Genomic DNA, 21,061 nt, shown 5'->3' with positions numbered 1-21,061 from the left:
TTACATAAATAGATAATGAATTTCATCTTCTCGCACCTCTAGAAGATTTCCAGCCTAGAGACTTTATCCCAATGGATAATCCAAGCTCCAAGCTTCTTTCTCTCCTTTTTTACCTAGAAAAACAAAAGGCAGTGCAGATTTCACCGTTGGGAAATTCACAATCAGTAGCATCAGGACTGTAGCAAAATTAAGGGTATTGTATCCCACCGTTAATACTTTTCAGCTGGTTGCTTTATATCGAATCATGGTGGATCATTATATAGGTATCAGATTACATAATTGCACCGGTGAATCATGGCCCAAGCAAACTGACACATATTTTACCACTGCCATCAAGTTGATTTTGACCCATAACCACACTAGCAAGGATAGGGGCTCTTTTTTTTTTAATTCTAAGAGCCATTTGGATATTTATAACACCATTCCAGAGCCATGCAAAATTAACTTGCTATATTTGGTCAAACATTCACCTAGCTCATGCCTAGTGGATTGACTGGAATTGCTTCTTTTTGATGAGGCATGTGATGTTAGCTGGTAGTAATGATTTCATAGCCCATATGCAGCCTGTGCACTGGACCTTCCCACCCTGTTATATAGGATTGTCAAGGCAATAAATCTCACAGATAGCCTTGTTTTTCCCCTGAGGAGGAGCTTGTAGATTTAACCAAAAATCTATGGTTAGGAGGCCAACATTTCCACAATAACCCTCCCAGCGCTCCCTGACACATATTTTGAAGAGACACAATTTTGTCTATGCACTGAGTCAGCACTTGAAAACCAGCCCCCACAGTGAGCAAAAGAGAAGGCTTTCTAGAAAAGAGTTACATTCTCAGAAACTTACAGGGAATATTACTACTCTGGCCTGTGTGGTTGGCTGTTGTACGCTGGAGTGCTCTTGATGGCATTGAGCTTGAACTACATTTTCAGTATTAATGTGCTGAAGAACTTTTTTAAATATCACCAGAAGCAACTGCTATCAAAGGTTCTCAATTATGTTGTAGGTTAATCAGAACTAAAGTAGTCAATTTTCTTTTTAGACTGACTACTCCCGGATTGCACCTAATAGCTATGATGTGAGAATATCACTTTTGGGAAATGAGAGAAAATTATGAATTATAGCACTGCAATCAAACTATTAAAAAGATAAGATAGACTCTCTTCATAAATCTGGATACCTGATATTGCATTTTTATTTATTTTAAAATGTATTTTAGGTTAATTTTCAGAGTTCAAGTGGCAACTGATATATTTCGAATGCTACCTATGATTTTCATAATCCTTTATCATTCATTATGTGAGATTAAATTATTGTTAAAAGTGTGAAATTTGGTTTGTCTCCTACTAACCTCTAGGAGCTTGAGGGAACTTCTATACAAGTGCAATACAGATGACTGATTCTTCTTCATACATTCCAGTTTCTCAGATTATTGGAGAAATATGCAGCTGCATGGTGAGAGGATACAACACTGGTGCATATCTTCATTGCTATAAAATATGCAGTACCTTCTTAAATGAACTGTTGTAGATGATTAAGCACTGAGCTGCTAAACAAAAGGTCACTGGTTTGAACCCAGCAGCAGTTCCTTTGAAGACGAAGCCATCTGCTTCTATGAAGATTTACAGTGCTGGAAACCATAGAGAGCAGCTGTACTCTTTTCTATATGGTCTCTATGAGTCATATTTAATTTCATGACAAGATATTTGAGTGTGTGTTTTGCTTATTATCCCCTTTGTTCGTTTGAACAGCTGCTTCTTAGTCTAGGTAAATCATCTACCTGATCACAATAAAATGTCCTCCCCAATCTTATCTATAGTTTGTTATGATTCACCAAATCAAAGCCTTTTACATAGTTAATAAAATACAAGTAAACCTTTTTATAATACTTTCAGCTTTAAACCAATATCCATCTCATGCCAGCCATATCATTCATTTTTCTCTTCTGAATCTGGTTTGAGTTGCTGGCAATTTCCTATAGATGTATTGGTGCATTGATTTTGAATTATGTTCATCAAATTGTGTCTTTTATATAGCATTAATGACTGTGGTAGTTGGATCATTTTTGTTAACTTGAATTTATATGAAAGTATAGAGGTGGAGTCTGTGTTAGAAAGGGTTCTCTAGAGAAATACAATGTAGATATAACTCACTATGAAATAAGCTCTAGTGACACGATCCATGGGTTGGCTGTCTCACAGGTAGTGTAGTTCACAAGTTTGGTTTGATCACCAGAGAGCAAGATAGGGAGGGGCCGGGCTTGCTGAGCCATTTATCTCTTGGCCCCCCAATCAAACTGCACCTTATTAATCCCACATATTCCTATTGGCCAGGTTGGCACAAACCTACCTATCACAGTCCACCCCTTGCCAACTTGGCAGCTGTACACAATTCTTTAGCCATATATAATTTCCAGAAATTATTGAATTCACACTTACACCTAGCATCAAACATCTATCATAGATATAAATGAAAACACATTGAATCTAATTATTTCTGGTACATTATACATGAACAAAGGAAAGATCTTAAATAAGTACACATAAAGAAGATAAACTGACAATCACAAACCTTGCTTTTGCAATTGATCATGTGGTGGTAACTAATAAGTATAACTACCTTCTTCTACTACCCATTCTGTATTACCTTTGCTCTCAGCCAGCACCTCAGCTGGTCATGGTTGTTTGCCTGGTGAGGTGACTCAGACCTACATTCCTGAGAGGTCTGGGTCATTAGACCTCCTATCAGGATTGGGTTTCAGAAGTTTACCATTTACTTTAATCACAGGGCATGATAATACTAAGAGATGAACCACAGAATCTCCTGGATTCCAGCTAGACATATTCTTTACCTCCTTTATGTAGAACCATTCCAATCTCCTTGGTAATCAGGATCAATCACACCACTCAGTACAGTGAGACCCATCCTGACCTGTTTATCCAAAGGCATGAGAAGCCCAAAGTGGCCAGGGAGCATTCTCAGCTGCTAGTTCAGTGGAATTAATTATGTGTTTCCAGGTGGGAGAGTTCCTTCCTTCAGGATTAGGATCTCCAGGCCTGAAACACATAGGGTTGCTGGGGCAGGAAGTAAAAATGCTATAAGTGGATTAGCAGGAGTAATAATGAGTAGTACCACTCCAGCTTCCACCCTTGGATCCTGCACACATGAAACCTGGCTTTTGGAGACACAGCACCATATTGACTGCTGGTTTAGAGTTTATGCAGACTTCTGGAGAACATTTCCCCAGCCTCACAAGTTGTTCCCACCTACTTGGCACTGTAATTGTGCCTCTATGAGGGCATTCCATCTTTCTATCAAGCCAGCTGCTTCAGGATGATGAGGATATGACCACATGAATGAACAATGGATTCCATGGGCATGGGCCCATTGCCACACTTCATTTGCTGTAAATTGACTTCCTTGATCTGAAGCAATGCTATGTGAGATGACATGCTGGTGGATAAGGCATTCTGTAAATCCATGAATGGTAGTTTTTGCAGCATTGTGTGCAGGGAAGGCAAATCCATATCCAGAGTAGGTGTCTATTCTAGCAAGAACAAAATGCTGTCCCCTCCATGATGGAAGTGGTCCTATGTAATCAACCTGCCACCAGGTTGCTGGTTGATCTCCCCAAGGAATGGTCTCATATCTTGCACTCAATGTTGGTTTTTTCTCCTGGAAGATGGGGCACTCGGGAGTGGTAGTGGCCAAGTCAGCCTTGGTGAGTAGACGTCCATGTTCCTGTGCCCATGCATAATCTCCATTGCTGCCATCATGTCCACTTTGTTCATGTGCCCATTGGGCGATGACAGGAGTGGCAGAGGAGGCCCAGTCTCCCAAGTGCATGTCATAGTATTTACTTGATTTTTAAAGTCCTTTGGTGAGAATTAACATGAGACATGATTATCTTTACTTTCTTGGCCCATTCAGAGAGGTTTACTTACATACCTCTTCCCTACACCTCCTTGTTACCAATTTTCCAATCATGCTCCTTCCAGTTCCCTGACCATCCAGTCAAGCCATAGCCACAGCCTATGAATCAATAGCATACAATCTCACATTTAGCCATTTCTCCTTCCAGGTAAACTGAACGGCCAGGTGCACTGCTAAAATTCTGCCCATTGGGAAGATTTCCCTTTACCACCGTCCTTTAGGGCGATCCCAGAAAGGGGCTGTAGTGCTGCTACTCTCCACTTACGAGTGGCAACTGCATATCATGCAGAAGCCATCAGGAAACAAAGCATTAATTTTCTGTTATTCAGTTAAATTATCAAAAGGAACTCCACAGGAGGCTATAGGTGTGGACTGGGAGATGAAAGGTACTCTGATAAAATGGAGATTTGAGGGTATTTGGGCCACTTCTTTACTCAGCTTACTTGTACCTTCAGGTCTGCTCTAGCCTGATCTCATAAATACCACTTCTTTTCAACAATGGAGTGTTGCTCTGCACGTACAACTTTATGACTCTGTGGGAAAGACAATATCCAGTTCATGATGGGAAGCTCAGCCCTCATGGTGACTAGGTGGTCCATGGTGAGGTGTTCAGTCTCCCTAAGGCCCACCAACAGGTCAACAGCTGTTTTTCAAAAGGGGAGTAGTTGTCTGCACAGGATGACAGGCTTTACTCCAAAATCCCAATGGTCTATGTTGTTTTTCACTAAGAGGGGCCTGCCAAAGACTCCACACTGGATTTCTATTTAAAATTGTCACCTCTGGCACCATTGGGTCAGCTGGACCATATGGTCCCAGTGGCAAAGCAGCCTGCATGGCAGCCTGAACCTATTGCAGAGCCTTTTCTTCTTCTGGGCCCTACTCTAAATTGGAGTTTTTTTGTGTAATTTGATAAATAGGTAAAAGTAGCACACCCAAATGAGAGGTATGTTGCCTCCAAAATCCGAAGCGATCCACCATACATTATGTCTCTTGTTTAGTTGTTTAGGGTGGGGGTGACGGGGTCTGGGGAAAGAGGGAAATGCAATAGCTTATTTTTTACTTTAGTAGGAATGTCTCAACATGCCCCACACCACTGGACCCCTAGGAATTTTACGGGGGGAGGGGGGAGTGTCCCTGAATCTTCATTGGGTTGATTTCACAACTTTTTACATGCAGATATTGTACCAATGAATCTAGTATCTTTGAAACATCTCCTTAGTGCATCCAATCAGCATAATGTCATCAACATAATGGACTAGTGTGGCATTTTGCAGAAGACAGGCAATCCCAGGTCCTTTAGGACTAAATTACAGAAGACTTGATGTACCCCTAGGGGATAGTTATGGAAGTGTATTGTCCCTGTCAGCTGAAAGCAAACTGCTTCTGGTGGTCCTTGGAGACTGGTATTGAGAAGAAGGCACTGGCCAGGTCAATAGCGCATACCAACTACCAGGAGAAGTATTAATTTGCTCAAGCAATGAAATCGCATCTGGAACTGCAGCTGCAGTTGGAGTTGTTGCCACCTGGTTAAGTTTCCGATAATCCACTGTAATTCTCCAGGATCCATCTGTCTTCTTTATAGGCCAAATAGGTGAGTTAAACGGGATATGGCAGGAATCACCACCCCTGCATTCTTCAATTCTTTGATGGTGGGACTAATCTCTGAAATCTCTCTAGGAATGTAGCATTGCTTTGGGTTACTATTTTCCTAGGAAATGGCAGTTCTAATGGTGTCCACTTGGCCTTTCCTACCATAATAGTCCTTATTCCACACGTCAGGGATACAATATGGGGGTTCTGCCAGTTACTAAGTATATCTATTCCAATGATGCATTCTGGAACTGGGGAAATAATGACAGGATGGGTTTAGGGGCCCACTAGGACCATGGTGAAGCATGCCTGAACGAAAACACCAATAACCTGACTTCCATATGCCCCACTCTGGCTAGCTGGTCCTTGAAACATTTTGGGGCTCCCAGAATTAGTGCAGTTCAAAGCTTGTGTCAAGTAACCCCCAAAAAGTTTGATTAATTCCTTTCTCCCAATGAACAGTCACTCTTATGAAAGGCCTCAAGTCCCTTTGGGGAAGGCTAGAAGAAAGACTAACAGTATAGACCTTCATTGATGTAGCAGGGTCCTCCTTCAAAGCGACCCGCCCCCCCCCCCTATTCAAGAGGTTGTGGGGCTGTAAACTGGCTCAGGTCTGGGAATTGATTAAGTGATCATGACTCTCTATTCTGCTGTTCACTCGATCTACCAGTCTTCTGCCTGTATAGATCATGTAAATATTTAGTAGGTTTCCCATCTATTTCACCCCTAGGGACACCATGGCAAAGTAGCCAATGCCATAAATCTACAGGAGAGGGGGTCCTTTGATTACTACAGAAACCTTACTGTCCATTATGATAACCGCATCCATCCTGTCTGTGTTGATTCAGTGCTGACATCTGCCTTCTACCATCAGGGGCCCCATCTGCCCCATTGTAGTCAAATGTCGGAGTTCACTTAGGGCAGTTCTCACTGTTAATCCTGGTGTACATAGATTATCAATCACAGGAGTTTTCAGGGATGCTTTGGCTCACTTCACAAACCTATTCCTTATAGTTGTAGTGAAAAGTGTGTCCTCTGGGGACTCCCTTTTTGGGTCTATGTAATTATTCTGCTAGATCCATTCCAACATACCAATGTCCCTACGCTTTTGGATGCCTTCTTCTACAGTGTACCAAGATAGGTCAGGTACCTAAAATTGGTCTAATCTAGTCCTTCTGCCAGCCCATCTTCAGTGAACCAACCAAATAAGCAATTGAATTCTTTCTTAACCTCTCTTGCTGAGACATTGAAGGAAGAATCTGTGTTTAGGGGCCCATATCAAGGAACACAGACTGGTGTAACGTTACATTCCTTTGACCAATATCCCACACCCTTAGTAACCATTTATCTCTTTGCCTTCCAATCAAATGTTGCTCTTATTAATCCCACATGATTCTATTGGCCAGGTTGGCACAATAAACCTACCTATCACAGAATCCATCCTGTCAATTAGGCCACAGCCTGATGACTCCTTAGAGGTATGGCCTTCTTATAATGAGAAGTGGGGAACTTCTCTATTATCTATCTATCTATCTATCTATCTATCTATCTATCTATCTATCTATCTATCCATCTATCTTGCTCTCTAACTTTCTATTTGTTAAAATCTGCCTGCCTCCAGGGCTGGCTTCATATGGCCTGGCTGACCCTGACAGCTCTTGGTTACCTGCCATGTATCCACTGTCCTTGAATCCACAAGGCTCTTCACACATGGGCCTGTGATCTTCATTCATATCATTTGTAATTAGGTGAGTCCGAAGAGGATACCAGCTTACAGCAGACTATGAACTTGAGTTTGTCTGGGTGCCGATGCCTTCTTGACATAAGACATTTCTTGATATTAAGCTCTTTATTATGTATCTTTTGAGTGTCACTGGATTTGTTTCTCTAAACCACTTGGCCTAACACAATGACATTGTTTCACAACCCCTACATTATATTCCACTACGCCTCATTGGAATGGGCCCACACAGGGATGAATCCTTCTATATTTCTTGAGATAGACTACTTAGTACTTCCAGAGCTGTCTCAATTTAAAAAAATGCAACATTTAATAAGTAGCTGATTCCTGTAGTCATGATTTTTGATAATGTAAACATTTGAAGATTCTTATGGGAAATTTAAGATGTATCAATTATAATCAATAATTATATAGGATTACTTAGCTTTTCCAAAATGGCTAATATATATAAACCCAGTGACTCCATGAAAACTCTGTTCCATCAATTTTTAAAAATATTAATTTATACAATATTGGTCTTTAGAAAATATTAATTACAAAATTGTAAAAATAATTAAATTTATTTATTACTGACATTTTAAACATAAAATCTGCAATTGTGACATTATTTTAAATGAGGGATAATAAAATATGCTGACATCTTTTAAAAAAAGGAAGAATGGAAAGGAGGAAGGGAGGGAAGAAGGAAGGATGAACTGGAGGTTGACGAGGCAATGCAAGATCTGGGAGAAGCAAAAGCAAAGAAGCTTTTCTGTAGTATAGAGAAAATTTTATCTATATAGAAACCTTGAAGACATGGAAATTACACACTGGGCTTCTAACCTCAGGTCAGCAGTTTTAAACCACTAGACTCTGTAAGGGACACATGGGCTTTCGACTTCCATAAAAGTCACAGTCTCAGAAACTCACAGGGGCGGTTCCACCCTGTCGTCTAGGGTCACTGTGAGTTGGCATGGTTTCAAGGGCTGTGATTTGAGTGAGATGGAAACAGACTCCATCTCTAAGGAAAGCTCCCCTCAGTTGTATCAGGTTTGTGATATAAGGTGATTATATTTCACCCTACTCTTAGAACTGCTTGGCTGCTCACCATCATCATAAAGTTAATTACATATCATGTCCTGGGGATTACTAGTTCTAAACTGCCAAACTTATCAAAATGTTGACCTGGTCCTCGTTGACACAAAGCCTACCACAGTATTCATCATAAAAATGAAGATAATAGCATTTATCTTGAAGTATAATATTGTCTTGTAATAGGATACAATCAACATATCTTTTTGGAAGACCAGTTAATAAAAAATATTGTTCAAATTTTTGCACCAATAACTAAAGTTAGTGATGGATAAATTGAAGATTCCTACCATTATCTTGAGTATGAAATTTACCAAAAGTGTGTTCATGATGGATTGATAATTACTTGCAGGCATTCGGGTATTGTCTCTAACTAACAACATAGTACTTTAGAAAGTTTAGGTATATCTTGAAAAGTTTCCCTTGATTTGTCATTACCAGACAAATCAGTCTTGTAATTGCCTGCTTTTGAGGGTGAACAAGAGAAACAGGACTGGTGGCCTAGCTCCCAGAATTACAGCCACCAGCTAGCCATCACCGTATGACAGATGGCTAGGATTCTCCCCAGTTATTTACATCTTCAATATTATTTATTTTCTTTTGAAACTTTACAAAGCCACAGAGGTTGGCTCTGATTCTTGTCTACCGTGTCATAGTTTTAGGGAAAGTGTATAGTTGTTTGTTTTTTTTAAAAGAAAACTCTGATTTTATAATTAAAATCAGAAACAATGAAATATTCTGCAGGAAAAATGCCTCTGGATAATTCCTGAAACTATGTTTCAAGATAAATAAAAACCATTAGGAACAAAAATATTACCTCCTTATGCTTTAGTTCATTGTCCTATTTTTTTCTTATCTTAAATATGCGTATCATAAATTTCAAATAATTTTAGTTTCCAAGCTGAGGAACATACTTTGTATTTTTTCCATATTATATATTTTTCACCCTCTTAAGGAATGGATAAAATCAGGGTCTTTGTAACACTTCAAGGCACTCATAATTTCAATTTCACTTGCAGATTCCTTTTGATATGAAGTATTTTGTGACTGAGACATTGCACAGACAAATTGAAGGGTATAAACAGAGCAGAGGAGGAAGTCAAAAATTATGAAGATAAAATTGATGATGGTAATCAGTTCACTGAAAATTATCTAAAGAAACAAATTTCACTCGCCATTAACTTTAGTACACCGAAGCAGAGGAGACACAGAATGCTGATTTCTTCTTCCGCTAGATGCTCTATTCCAGGAGCATTCTTTGTTGGTTTCCACTACTTTTATGCATTGGTGGATTTTACCTGCTGACTTTTGTAAGGAGCTCATCAACAAGAAACATTTATGATAATAACCGTGATTAGTACTATTAGAAAAAAACATAATGAAGAGGAGTCAGATGTGATTGCTTCTGCTCTGCCAAGAAATTTATTGATTATTAAGATACATTTATTGCTATTAAATGGAAAGCATTAATAAACACATTTGACTAATTTTGTTGTTTAAAATTTAACTGTAAGGTATTAAACCACTTTGAGCTTGAATATATGAATATTGATTATGCAAAGAAAATTGACATTAGAATTGTTTAATATGTTATTATTAAAGTGTGGATACTAACTATATGGTTAAAACATTTTGAACTTACATAAAACAGGTGAAATACAAATATGATTAATATCTTACACTGTCAAGGAGTATGAAAAATAATAATTACACAATGAATGCAATACATGGATTCAAAAATAATAGTTGACTTTTAAAATAAATCCTTTTGATTTTAAGAAGCAATGTGATTTTATTATTATGTATGCCAAACCTCACTTGTTTTTCACTTTATCATATATATTTTGCTTGTTTGCTTGAGACAAAGTTGTTTATTACTCAAAACTCCAGGTCTATTTTAATTTTTCTTTTCCTTCTTTTTCTATTTTAATCGTGGAATCTTTTTTGTTTTTAAATAAGCTTTATGCATATATATCAGCTCATATCAATAAATGAAATCAGATCTGGAAACACAGGGAATCTAGGACGGATGAACCCCACAGGAACAGCGGTGAGAGTGGCAACACCGGGAGGGAAGGGAGTGTAGAAAGGGATAACCAATCTTGGGAATCTATGTGTAACCTTCCTCTCTGCTGGATGGGCAATGGGAAGGTGGGTGAGGGGGAGACGCGGGAAGTGTAAGAAAAAATAAAATAATAATTTATAAACTATTAAGGTTTCAGGGGGGAGCACTGAGGGGGGAGGGGAAAAAGGAAAATGAGCTGATTCCAGGAACCGAAGTGGAAGGTGAATTTTGAGAATGATGAGGGCAAAGAATGTATAAAGGGGGCATTAGAAAAAGGAGCTGATACCAAGGGCTCAAATAGAATGTAAATGTTTAGAACATAATAATGGCAACATATGTACAAATATGCTTGATACAATTGATATATCGAATGTATAAGAAATGTAAGAGTGCCCAATAAAATGATTAAAAACAAAAAAGGGTGCTTTACTCAATTGATGTATGTATGGATTGTGATAAGAGTTGTATGAGCCCCAATAAAATGATTTATTAAAAAAAGAAATGAAATCAACAATATCCTGTTAAACCTTCTTTTGTTTATTTGTTTGTTCCTCACCCCCCAGCCTTCCCCTCTTTCTCTTCCTGCCCTAATCCTTGGCCTCCTAATATTGATCAAAGTCTTGTCTATTGGTGTATAAACCATGCTTCTTCTTCTTCTTACTTCCTCCTCAAAACAATGGTGTTATTAAATATTTATCTTTGTAAAAATGACTGAGTTTCTTAATCATGATTCTCTTTAGTTTGTCCATGTCTTCCTGTGTTTAAGAGGGTTGTCTTTCTTTTTTACTGATGCCTAAAATTCCATACTATGAATGTACCAGCTTGTGTATCCTTCCTCTATAGTTGAAGCCTTGGGTTTTTTTCATGTTCTTGCTATTGTGCAAATTGCTTCCATAAATATAGGTGTACATGTATCTCCTCCTGTTGTATTCTTTAGAGTATGTGCCCAGTGGAGTGATTGATTGACAGATCATAAGGTATTTTGATTTGCATTTAAGGATGTGCCATACTGACTTCCATAATGGTGGAAAAATTCTACAGTCCCCTGAGCAATGGGAAAATGTTCTGATCTCTCCTCATCCTCTCCTGAATTTATTATTTTCTGTTTTATTTAATTTTGATAAAGGTGTGTTTTTTTTCTTATTGCCAATGAACATGGACACTTCTTCATATGGTTGTTGTTGATCTATATGTAATCTTGGGTTAATTATTCATGTCTTGTGCCCATTTTTTGATTGGATTACTTGTTTTTTTTCTTGTTAAGATGTTGTAGTTTTCTATAGATTTTGGCAGTTGTGTGGTCCAACCCCACAGTGCAATGGTCCAAGGAGTGACGTGTGCTATTAAAGAAAAGCAAGAGGCAGAAAAGGGGGTGCAGGACACTCATTCCATTCTTGGGGGTAGTTACAAGAGGGAGAAGAGCCCAGAATTTATTCAAAAAATTTTTTTTGTAGATTTTAAGGCATGCAAGCCTTTTTAAAATCATAAACATCAAACAAATGGGCAATGTACTAATTTGATATTAGAGTCATTCAGAGGGAATACTTCAAAGGAAGAACAAACATATAAGAGACAAGAGGAGCAAATGCTCCTTTAAGCAAGCGACAGGGGGAGCAAGTGATCTTGGAGATCAGCATACTTTTTAACTGCGTTCGTGAGGAGTCAAGTGTCTGTATAACTAAACTTTGTCTAAGTATTTATTGGGGGTCAATGTGCCATGGAGAAACGTCCTCCCTAGAATTTAGTCTATCATGGCACTCCTCTTCCCACATTTTGGACCGTGCTAGGGATGTGTGCCAAGCCCTGTATTAACAAGTGCTGGGAACAGACCATGTACACTTCCTTCCCGGTCCTCAATTTCACACAGGCAATTACCTTTATCTGGTGTAATTATTACTGAATACATGTTCCCAATCTGTGTATTCTATTTAGAATCTATTAATGAAGTCCTTTCAGGTGCATAAATGTTATATTTTTAGTAAATCCCCGTGCTTTACTTTGTCTTCTATTTTGTGAATATTTTTCACTGCTGTTCAGTATTGTGCCTTTGCCTAGTATTGGGATCATTAAGTTGTATCTACTTTTTCCTTGGTGATTTTAATAATCCTATGATTTAGATAAAGGTCTTAGATCCACTGGAGTTTGGGTTGGTACATGGTGTGAAGTGCGGGTCTTGTTTCATTATTTTTCAGGTGAAGATCAAGTTTTCCAGCACCATTTATTGAAAACACTATCTCTTATTCATTGTCTTTTAGTTCCTTTTCAAAAATTAAGTGTCTATAAGCATTTGGTTGTATGTTTGGTTTTAATTCTAATCCACCAGTATTCATATCTATCATTGTACTAGTACCAAGCTGTTTTGGTACCTTGGCTATATATATAAAAGCCTCCTACTTTGTTTTTATTTTCTCTTTCTTTCCATATAAGGTTGGTAATTAATTTATCCATTTCTAAGAAAAATTTTGAAGGTATAAGGATCATAATTGAATTGATTTTGAAAAACACTTTTTGTGATATCAATTTTCACAATATTAAGCTCCCTATCCAGAAACAATTTAACCTGTTCCATTTGTGTAAATTTCTCTTGGTTTATTAAAGGGGTATTTTATACTTTTATTATATTAGTCTTTTGTCTCTATGTCGATTTGTTTTATTGTGATAGCTTGTGAGTTACTGCGATGCTGGAAGTTATGCCACTGGTGTTTCAAATGCCACCTGGGCCACCCACAGTGAGCATGTTTCCGTGGAGCTTCCAAACTAAGAAAAGACTGCTAAGCAGGAATACACTTCCCATTTAGGAAGAAGTAGCCACTGAAAGCATGATGCGTGAAAACCGTATGTTGTCAGATACTGAAGTCGAATGAATTGAAGCAGAATATTGTCATCGATAATGCCAGAATGTCTGAAGCTGAAATAAGTCAAGAATTTCAAACCCTGACATATAATCTTCAAAGATTCTACAGGCAAAATACTGAATGATGCAGAAAGCATCGAGAGAAGATGGAAAGAAGACACAGAGTAATTATACCAAAAAGAACTAGATGACATTCTCCCATTTGAGGAGGTAGCAGATGAGCAAGGACCAATTGTGCTTAAGGGAGAAATGTAAGCTGCACTAAATGCATTATCGACAAACAAAGCTACTGGAATTGCTGGAATACCACTGGAAAGTTTGCAGCAATATGGTGAAGCACTGAAAGCACTCATGTATGTATGTCATGAATTTTGGAAGACAGAATATTTGGCCAATTGATTGGCAGAGATCCATATTTGTGCCCATTTCAAAGAAAAGTGATCCACAAAATGCTCAATCTATAGAACAATATCATTTGATATTGCAAATAAATAAAATTTTACCGAAGATCATCCAACAGTGATTGCTGCGGTACATGTTAATGCAAGAAACTACCAAAAGTCCAGATCTGATTTAGACAAGGACTTGAAACAAGGGACATCACTGATGATGTCATATGGATTTTGGCTTAAAGCAGAGAGACGTTTTCTGTTTCTTATTGACAGTGAAAAGCCATTCAACTGTTTGGATCATAATAAAATATGAATAGTCTTGAGAAGAATTGGAATCCCAAAACACTTCATGAGGCTCATTCAGCACAGATACGTGATTTCTGAGGCAGTTGTGTGAGCAGAACAGGGGAACACTCATGGTTTAAAATCAGCAAAGGTGTGAGTCAGGGTTGTGTCTTCCCTCCATACTTGTTCAATCTGTAAACTGAGCAAATCATCTGAGAAGCGGGATTATATTAAGATGAATGTGGGTTCAGAATTGGAAGAAGGCTTATTACCACCCTGTAGTATGGCGATATCAAGGATTTCTTCTTGTTTGGATCCACAATCAATGCTCATGGAAGAAGCAGTCATGAGATCCAAAGTCATATTGTATTAGGTATAACTGCTGCACAAGTTCTCATTAGAGTATTCAAAAACAAGAATGTTACTTTGAGGACTAAGGTGTGACTTACCCAAGTCATGTGTGGTCATTACATAGTTTCATGTCAACTTGATAAATAAGAATAGGCATGGGGTGTATCCTATCAATCAGTTCATAGACTGATGATGCCTCCTTGTGGGTATGACCTTTTCTTGAGGATTCTGAGTACTTCCTCTTTTTGTCCCTGGAATTGGGCTACACACACCCTCCCTACTTCACCTGCCTGTTGATAAGCCACATGCAGCCACTGCTGAGACCTGCCAGAGCTCTGCAGGTGCTTCCACCACTACTTGATCCACAAGACTTCTCACCCACTGGCCTGTGATCTTCCTGCCTTTGGCATCATTGTGAATGACTACGTGAGTCTGAAGAGGAATTTTTGGACTAGTATTGGACATATGGACTAATATCAAACTTATGGACCTGGTCTGGCCTGGGCTGGAAAGTTTTCTCAATACGCAACTGCTCTTGGATGTAAGCTGTTCCTTATACATATATGAGTGTTTCTGAATTTGTTTCTTTAGTCAACACAGCCAAATACATCATGTTGATTTCAATTCCCACAGATGCATGTGAAATTTGGACAGTTAAAAAGGAAAACCAAAGAATGAGGCATACAAATTGTGGTGCTGGGGAAGAATATTGACGTACAAGTATGTGTGAAAAGGAGAGACAATTCTGTCTTGGAAGAAGCTTGGGCTGGGGGTTTCTTTGAGGCGAGGATGGCAGGACTCCATCTGACATACTTTGGACATATTGTCAGGAGAGATCAGCCCTTGGGGTCGGGCATCGTACTTGGTAAAAGTGAGAGGCCGCAAGGAAGAAGGCCCTCAATGAGATGCAGTGATACTGTGGTTACAATGGGCTCAGGCATAGGGAACATATAAGGCTATTCCACAGTGTTTCCTTCTGCTGTGCATCGTTTTTCTATGGTTCTGAAGGGACTCTGTGCACCTAACCACAATGCCAGAGTATGGGGCCCCTCGGGATAGAAGCCACTGGATATGTGACTAAGGGGGCGCGGCCTTCTTGGAGCACAATGCACCACAGTGAGGAAATGGAGCCAAGCCCGTGGGAGGAAGGCTTCTGAGAGCTTCCTTAGCTGATGGGGCAGAGCTCAAAATGAGAAGAAACTGCTATGAACGTCTGTTAATAGCTAGAAGTTGGAATGCACAAAGTACAAATCTAAACACTTTGAAACTCATCAAAAATGAATTGCAGCTCCGAAAGATTGATATCCTTGGTGTTAGTGATTTGAAATAGATGCACATTGCCTATTTCAAATCAGAAAATAATATGTTTTACTGCTCTGGAGTGCCAAAATATGGAGGAATGAGGTTTCATTCATCAACAAAAAGGATATTTATTGTGAAGTACAATGCTATTATAGGATTATATCTATCTGCCTGTAAGGAAATCCAATCTATAAAACTATTTTAAATGATACACCCAAAACAAAAGCTAGTGATGAAAATTTTGAAGATTTCTACCAATTTTTTCAGTCTGAAATTGATCAAATATGCAATTAAGATGCTATAATAATTATTGGAGATTTGTATTCACAAGTTGGAAAAAGGAAGAGCAATAACTGGAAAATATGGTATTGGTGATAGAAAGAAAGTCAGACATCTCATTAACATTTTTTTTCAAGTCCCACAGCTTTTCCAAAGCAAATAACATTTTTTTCCAACAACAAAGCTGTCAAATATGCACATGGACTTCTCCTAATATTACAACTCATTTTAAAGGCTACTAAAATCCTCACACCTGGACATTAGTAAATATCATGATAAATGGATAAATATTAAAAATTTTGGTGGGTTTTTGGTCAGTTTTTTAAATCATTTTACTAGGGGCTCATACAACTCTTATCACAATCCATCCATGCATTCATCCATTGTGTAAAGCACATTTGTACATTCACTGCCTTCATCATTCTCAAAACATTTGCTCTCCACTTAAGCCCCTGGGATCAGCTCCTCATTTTCCCCTCCCTCCCACTCTTCCTTCCCTCAAGAACCCTTGATAATTTATAGATTATTATTTTGTCATATCTTACACAGTCCAACGTCTCCCTTCAACCATGTTTCTGTTTTCTGATTAAATTTGTGTAGGATTTCATCTTGCTTGGATCCACACTTAATGCTCATTGACTGAATGTGCAAAAGATTAAAGGACACATTTAATTTGCTAAACTTGCTGCACCTAGGTTTAGATTATTGATTAATAGGGAAGTTACTTTGAGACTAAGTTGAACCTGACCCAACCTATTGTTTTCAATTGCCTCATGTGTATATGAAATTTTGGTGTTGCATAATAAAGGCCAAATAAAGATTGTTGCATTCATATTATGGTAATGGCAAAGAACATTGAAAGTACCAGGGAGGGGGAGGAAAGGGTGAAAAATGAGGAGCTGATGCTAAGGGCTTAAATAGAAAGAAAATGCTTTGAAAATGATCATGGCAACATATGTACAAATGTGCTTGACACAATGGATGAATGTGTGGGTTGTGATGAGATGGAAGAGCTCCCAATAAAAATGTTGAATAAAACTTTAAAAAAGAAAGTACCATACATTGTCAAAAGAACAATTACGCGTCTTAGGAGAAATATGGCCTGAATGTACTTTAGAGACCAGGAATGTGAGGCTACCTTTTATGCACTTTGGCCTGTTTTCAGGAGAGACTAGTCCTGGAACAGGACGCTGTGCTTTGTACAGCAAAGGGGCAGTAAATACCAGGGGTAGTCCTCAACAAGATGGGCTGGCACAGTGGATACGGTAATGAGCCCAAGCACAGGCACAATGTTGCCCACTGTTCAGGATCAGTCAGTGTTTCATTCCGTTGTGCTTAGGATGGCTGTCGGTCAGAACCAAAGAGATGGCACCTAATAGCAAGTCTATCATATTGAATTCATTCTCATAAAGTATAGTTCACAGAAATTCAATATTTGTCATTAAATTTACATCATATTTTCATGGATTATTTCGTAGATGTCATACAGTGACAATTTCTAGATTATTGATAGCGTACAATTTGACCAGTGCATATAGCACATTTCTGGTGAATGAAGATAGGGAATATTGACAAAATATTTCCATATATACAAATATTAATTTTCCTCTGAAAATAAGCTTTAGAATAGAAAATATAATTAAATTTTAAAAACTAAAAGGCAAGAAATCATTACTATTCATTTCCCTGATTATCAAACCAATTGATATTAAAAGAAGAAATAACTTCCTATCAAGTGGACAAATCACTTTATAGGGGTTTTACAATGGTACTCTAGGATACAGAATTTATCTGAACGAAAACTCCCTTATGAGGAGTTATAGGTTTCTCAAATACCTGAAATTTATCAAAAATGTATTTTTAGCTTTGGAACACTTATTTTGAGCTGTTTTTAAGTGTCATCTAGTCAATTCCAACTCAGAGCACCTCTATGCAGAATCCCTTTGCTTCATCAAGCAAACACAAGTACACTGTGTTTATATTCTCCACTTTGAGCTAATATCCATCTGATATAAGAAATTATATCCTTAATTCCATGTCACCTGAATATAACTGAATATAGGCTTAAGTTTCTAACAATTCCCTGTCAATGAATGACTGAAACCATTTTCAGATAATGTTCAGGTTTTTTTCTTGCCTTTGATAATAATGATGTTGTACATCTTTGACATCCTGTAGAATCATCTTTCTTGGAATAGAACAAATATTGATCTCTTTCATTCAGTTGACCAGACCCCTGTATTCATGTTTTTTTGTTTTATTGTATTTTTAGCATAGACTACTGAGTACTTCTAGTGTATAAGCAGTATATTGAACCATTTTCTATTGATTTCCCATTAATTCCTGGAACCTTGTTTTTCACTGATGCCTTTAGTGCAGTTTGCACTTCTTCCTTGAGTAACATCCATTCTTCATTGCATGGACTCTCTTTAAATATTTGAATGCTGATAGTTGTTTTTCATTTAGAGACTGTGTACTCCTTCCATTTTTAAAATTTCCCCTCCCCTCCTTCCATTTTCTTTTGATGCTTATTTCAGTATTGTCCCACACCTTCTTTTAAAATGGAAACTGCAGGCTCTAATTTTTTTCTTCACTCCTTTCAGTGTGATCTGCGCTGATCATGTCCTTCATTCTTGATTTTCTAACTGCAGCTTTTTGCACCCCTCTTTCTAATGGCTGACGTTGTGCTCCAGAGCAGCCCTTGGAACTTTTTATTTGGCTCTTTTACTTCTCACTTCTTCCATCTGCTGCCTTACCATCGAGAACAACTTTCAGAGTCTCTTCTCACAACCACTTTTACATTTGCTCTCTTTCACGGAGTTCTTGTGGTCTTTTTGCATTTCTCATGCATGAGGTTCCTGATGTCTCAGCACAGCTCTTCAGGCCTTACGTCACTGACGCTCAGTCAGTCAAATCTGTTCTTCAGAGGTTCAGGTGTGATATACTCCAGGTTGTATTCTGGGTCTCTCAGTAACTTGTTTTAATTTTCTTCAAAATCAAAGTGAACTGCTTATACATAAGCAGTTAATGTTCTGTTTCACAATCACTGACCTCATATTGGTTGATAATAAGGAGTATGCCCATCTTCTCCTCCTGTAGACACACTCAATTTGACTTTTGTGTAGTCCATCTAGAGAAATCCATGCACATAGGAGCTGGTTAGGATGTTGAAAGGGATTTGCAATAAACAAGTCATTGATCTTAAAAAATCTATCATGCAGTCTCCAAGTTGGTTTCAATCACCAAAGCAATATTTTAACCACTTCTTTTTGTTTCAACTTTCACCTTATAATCAAGAATACTTATCATTGCATCATGATTATATGGTTGATTAGCTTCACACTAATTATTTTGGTAGAATTCTTGAAATCTTCACTTTTATTGTTGTTGTTAAGTCCCATCAAGTCAGCTACAACCCAGAACAACACTATTCACAACAGAACAAAGCACTGCACCATCCAATGCCATATTTACAATTCTTCCAATGCTTAAGGTATCAGTGCATCTCCTTGAGCGTCTCCCTCTTTTTTGATGTGCCTCCACTTGATCAAACACAATGTCCTTCCCCAGGAACTGGTCTCTACTGCCAATATGTCCAAATTATATAAGACAAAATTTTTCCATTATTCCTTCTAGGGAGCAGTCTAGTCACACTTCTTTCAAAGCAGATCGCTTTGTCAATTTTGCAGTGTGTGGTACTTCAATAGTCTTCTCTAGTATCAGAATATAAATGCATCCATTCTTCTTTGGTTTTCATGATTCAATGTCCAACTTCCATATACATATGAGACAATGGAGAATACTATGTCCTCTTTTAGGCACGTATTAGTCCTCAAAGTAACACTCTTGCTTTTCAATACTCTAAAGAGATCTTGTGCAGCATTTTTGCCTATTGCAATATGTCTTTTGATCTCTTGACTGCTGCTTCTATGACCATTGATTGTGGATGCCATCCTAGGGTTGATTACATTGCCTGAGGTCCCCTCATAATGGAATACTAGGGCTCAACTACCAAAATACTGAGATTCTTGCACAGATATGTTGACACAATATCCCAACTATCACAGCATTCATGCATTGATTAATAGAGAAATTAAACTTTCCTTATGAGTACCAGTGTGTCAAAGCCTGTTTAAATTTTAATAAATGAAATCTTAGTGATAGAATAGTAAGAAGCTAGTGATCTATTTCATGTACAATAAATCAGTTTTCAAGAGAATTAAATGACTTGTTGCTCATTTGCTGGCACTACTTTTCCATCAGTTTGTTGTCCTGTGGCCCCATGTGTGTTGTGGTGCTAGAAGCTGTGCCATGGCTGTTACAAATAATAACAGCACCAAACAAAGGGAAATGGTTTCAGATTCAGAATAGAGTACGGAGAAGGAATCCGCTGCCACTCAGAAGAAGTAGCCAGTGCAATTTTATCAAAGAATCAAAATGTCAGATACTACAGGCCTAATCAATGAAGCATAACATTAAAAAATAATGCCAGAGGATAGGCCCCTCTGGATGGAATACACTTGATTGAGGAGAAGATGCCTCCTTAAAGTAGAGTCAACTGTTGTGATGTGAATGGAATAAAGCCTTCTGACTCTTCACTGGCTGATGGGCTACAACTAGAAACAAGAAGAAACACCTGCGAACATCAGTTAATGAATGGAAATGGGAATGTATGAATTATGAATCTAGGAAAAGGAGAGTCATTAAAAATGAAATGGAGTGCATCAAGATGGCTACCCTCGGCATTAAGAACTGCAATAGACATCAACTGGTCACTTTGAATTAGAAAATCAAAGGGAATAACAAAATCAAGAAGGGGGTTGCATTCTTCCTCAAAGCAGACATTTCAAATTCTATGTTGACATGCAATGATATCTGTGATAGGATTATATCTATCCACCTTCAAGGATGTCTAAACAATACAAATTTAGGTACCAAACACAAAAACTAATGATGGAATCATGTGCCAACCATGAAAGCTAGTGATGAAGACATTTTTAAAATACTACCAGTGTTTTCAGTGTGAAATTTGTCAAGCATGCACTCAGAGTACTTAGATAATTATTGGTGAGCAGAATGCAAAAGTTAAAAAAAAGAGGAAGGAGCAGTAATTGGAAATATGATTTCGGTGGTAGAAATGAAATCAGTGGTTGTACTATCGAATTTTACATGAGCAATTACTTGTTCAGAGAAAATATCTCTT

The sequence above is a fragment of the Tenrec ecaudatus genome, chromosome 2 (genome assembly GCF_050624435.1).
Source record: "Tenrec ecaudatus isolate mTenEca1 chromosome 2, mTenEca1.hap1, whole genome shotgun sequence".
Lineage (NCBI taxonomy): Eukaryota > Metazoa > Chordata > Mammalia > Afrosoricida > Tenrecidae > Tenrec > Tenrec ecaudatus.
Note: the sequence above shows the minus strand (reverse complement) of the source record.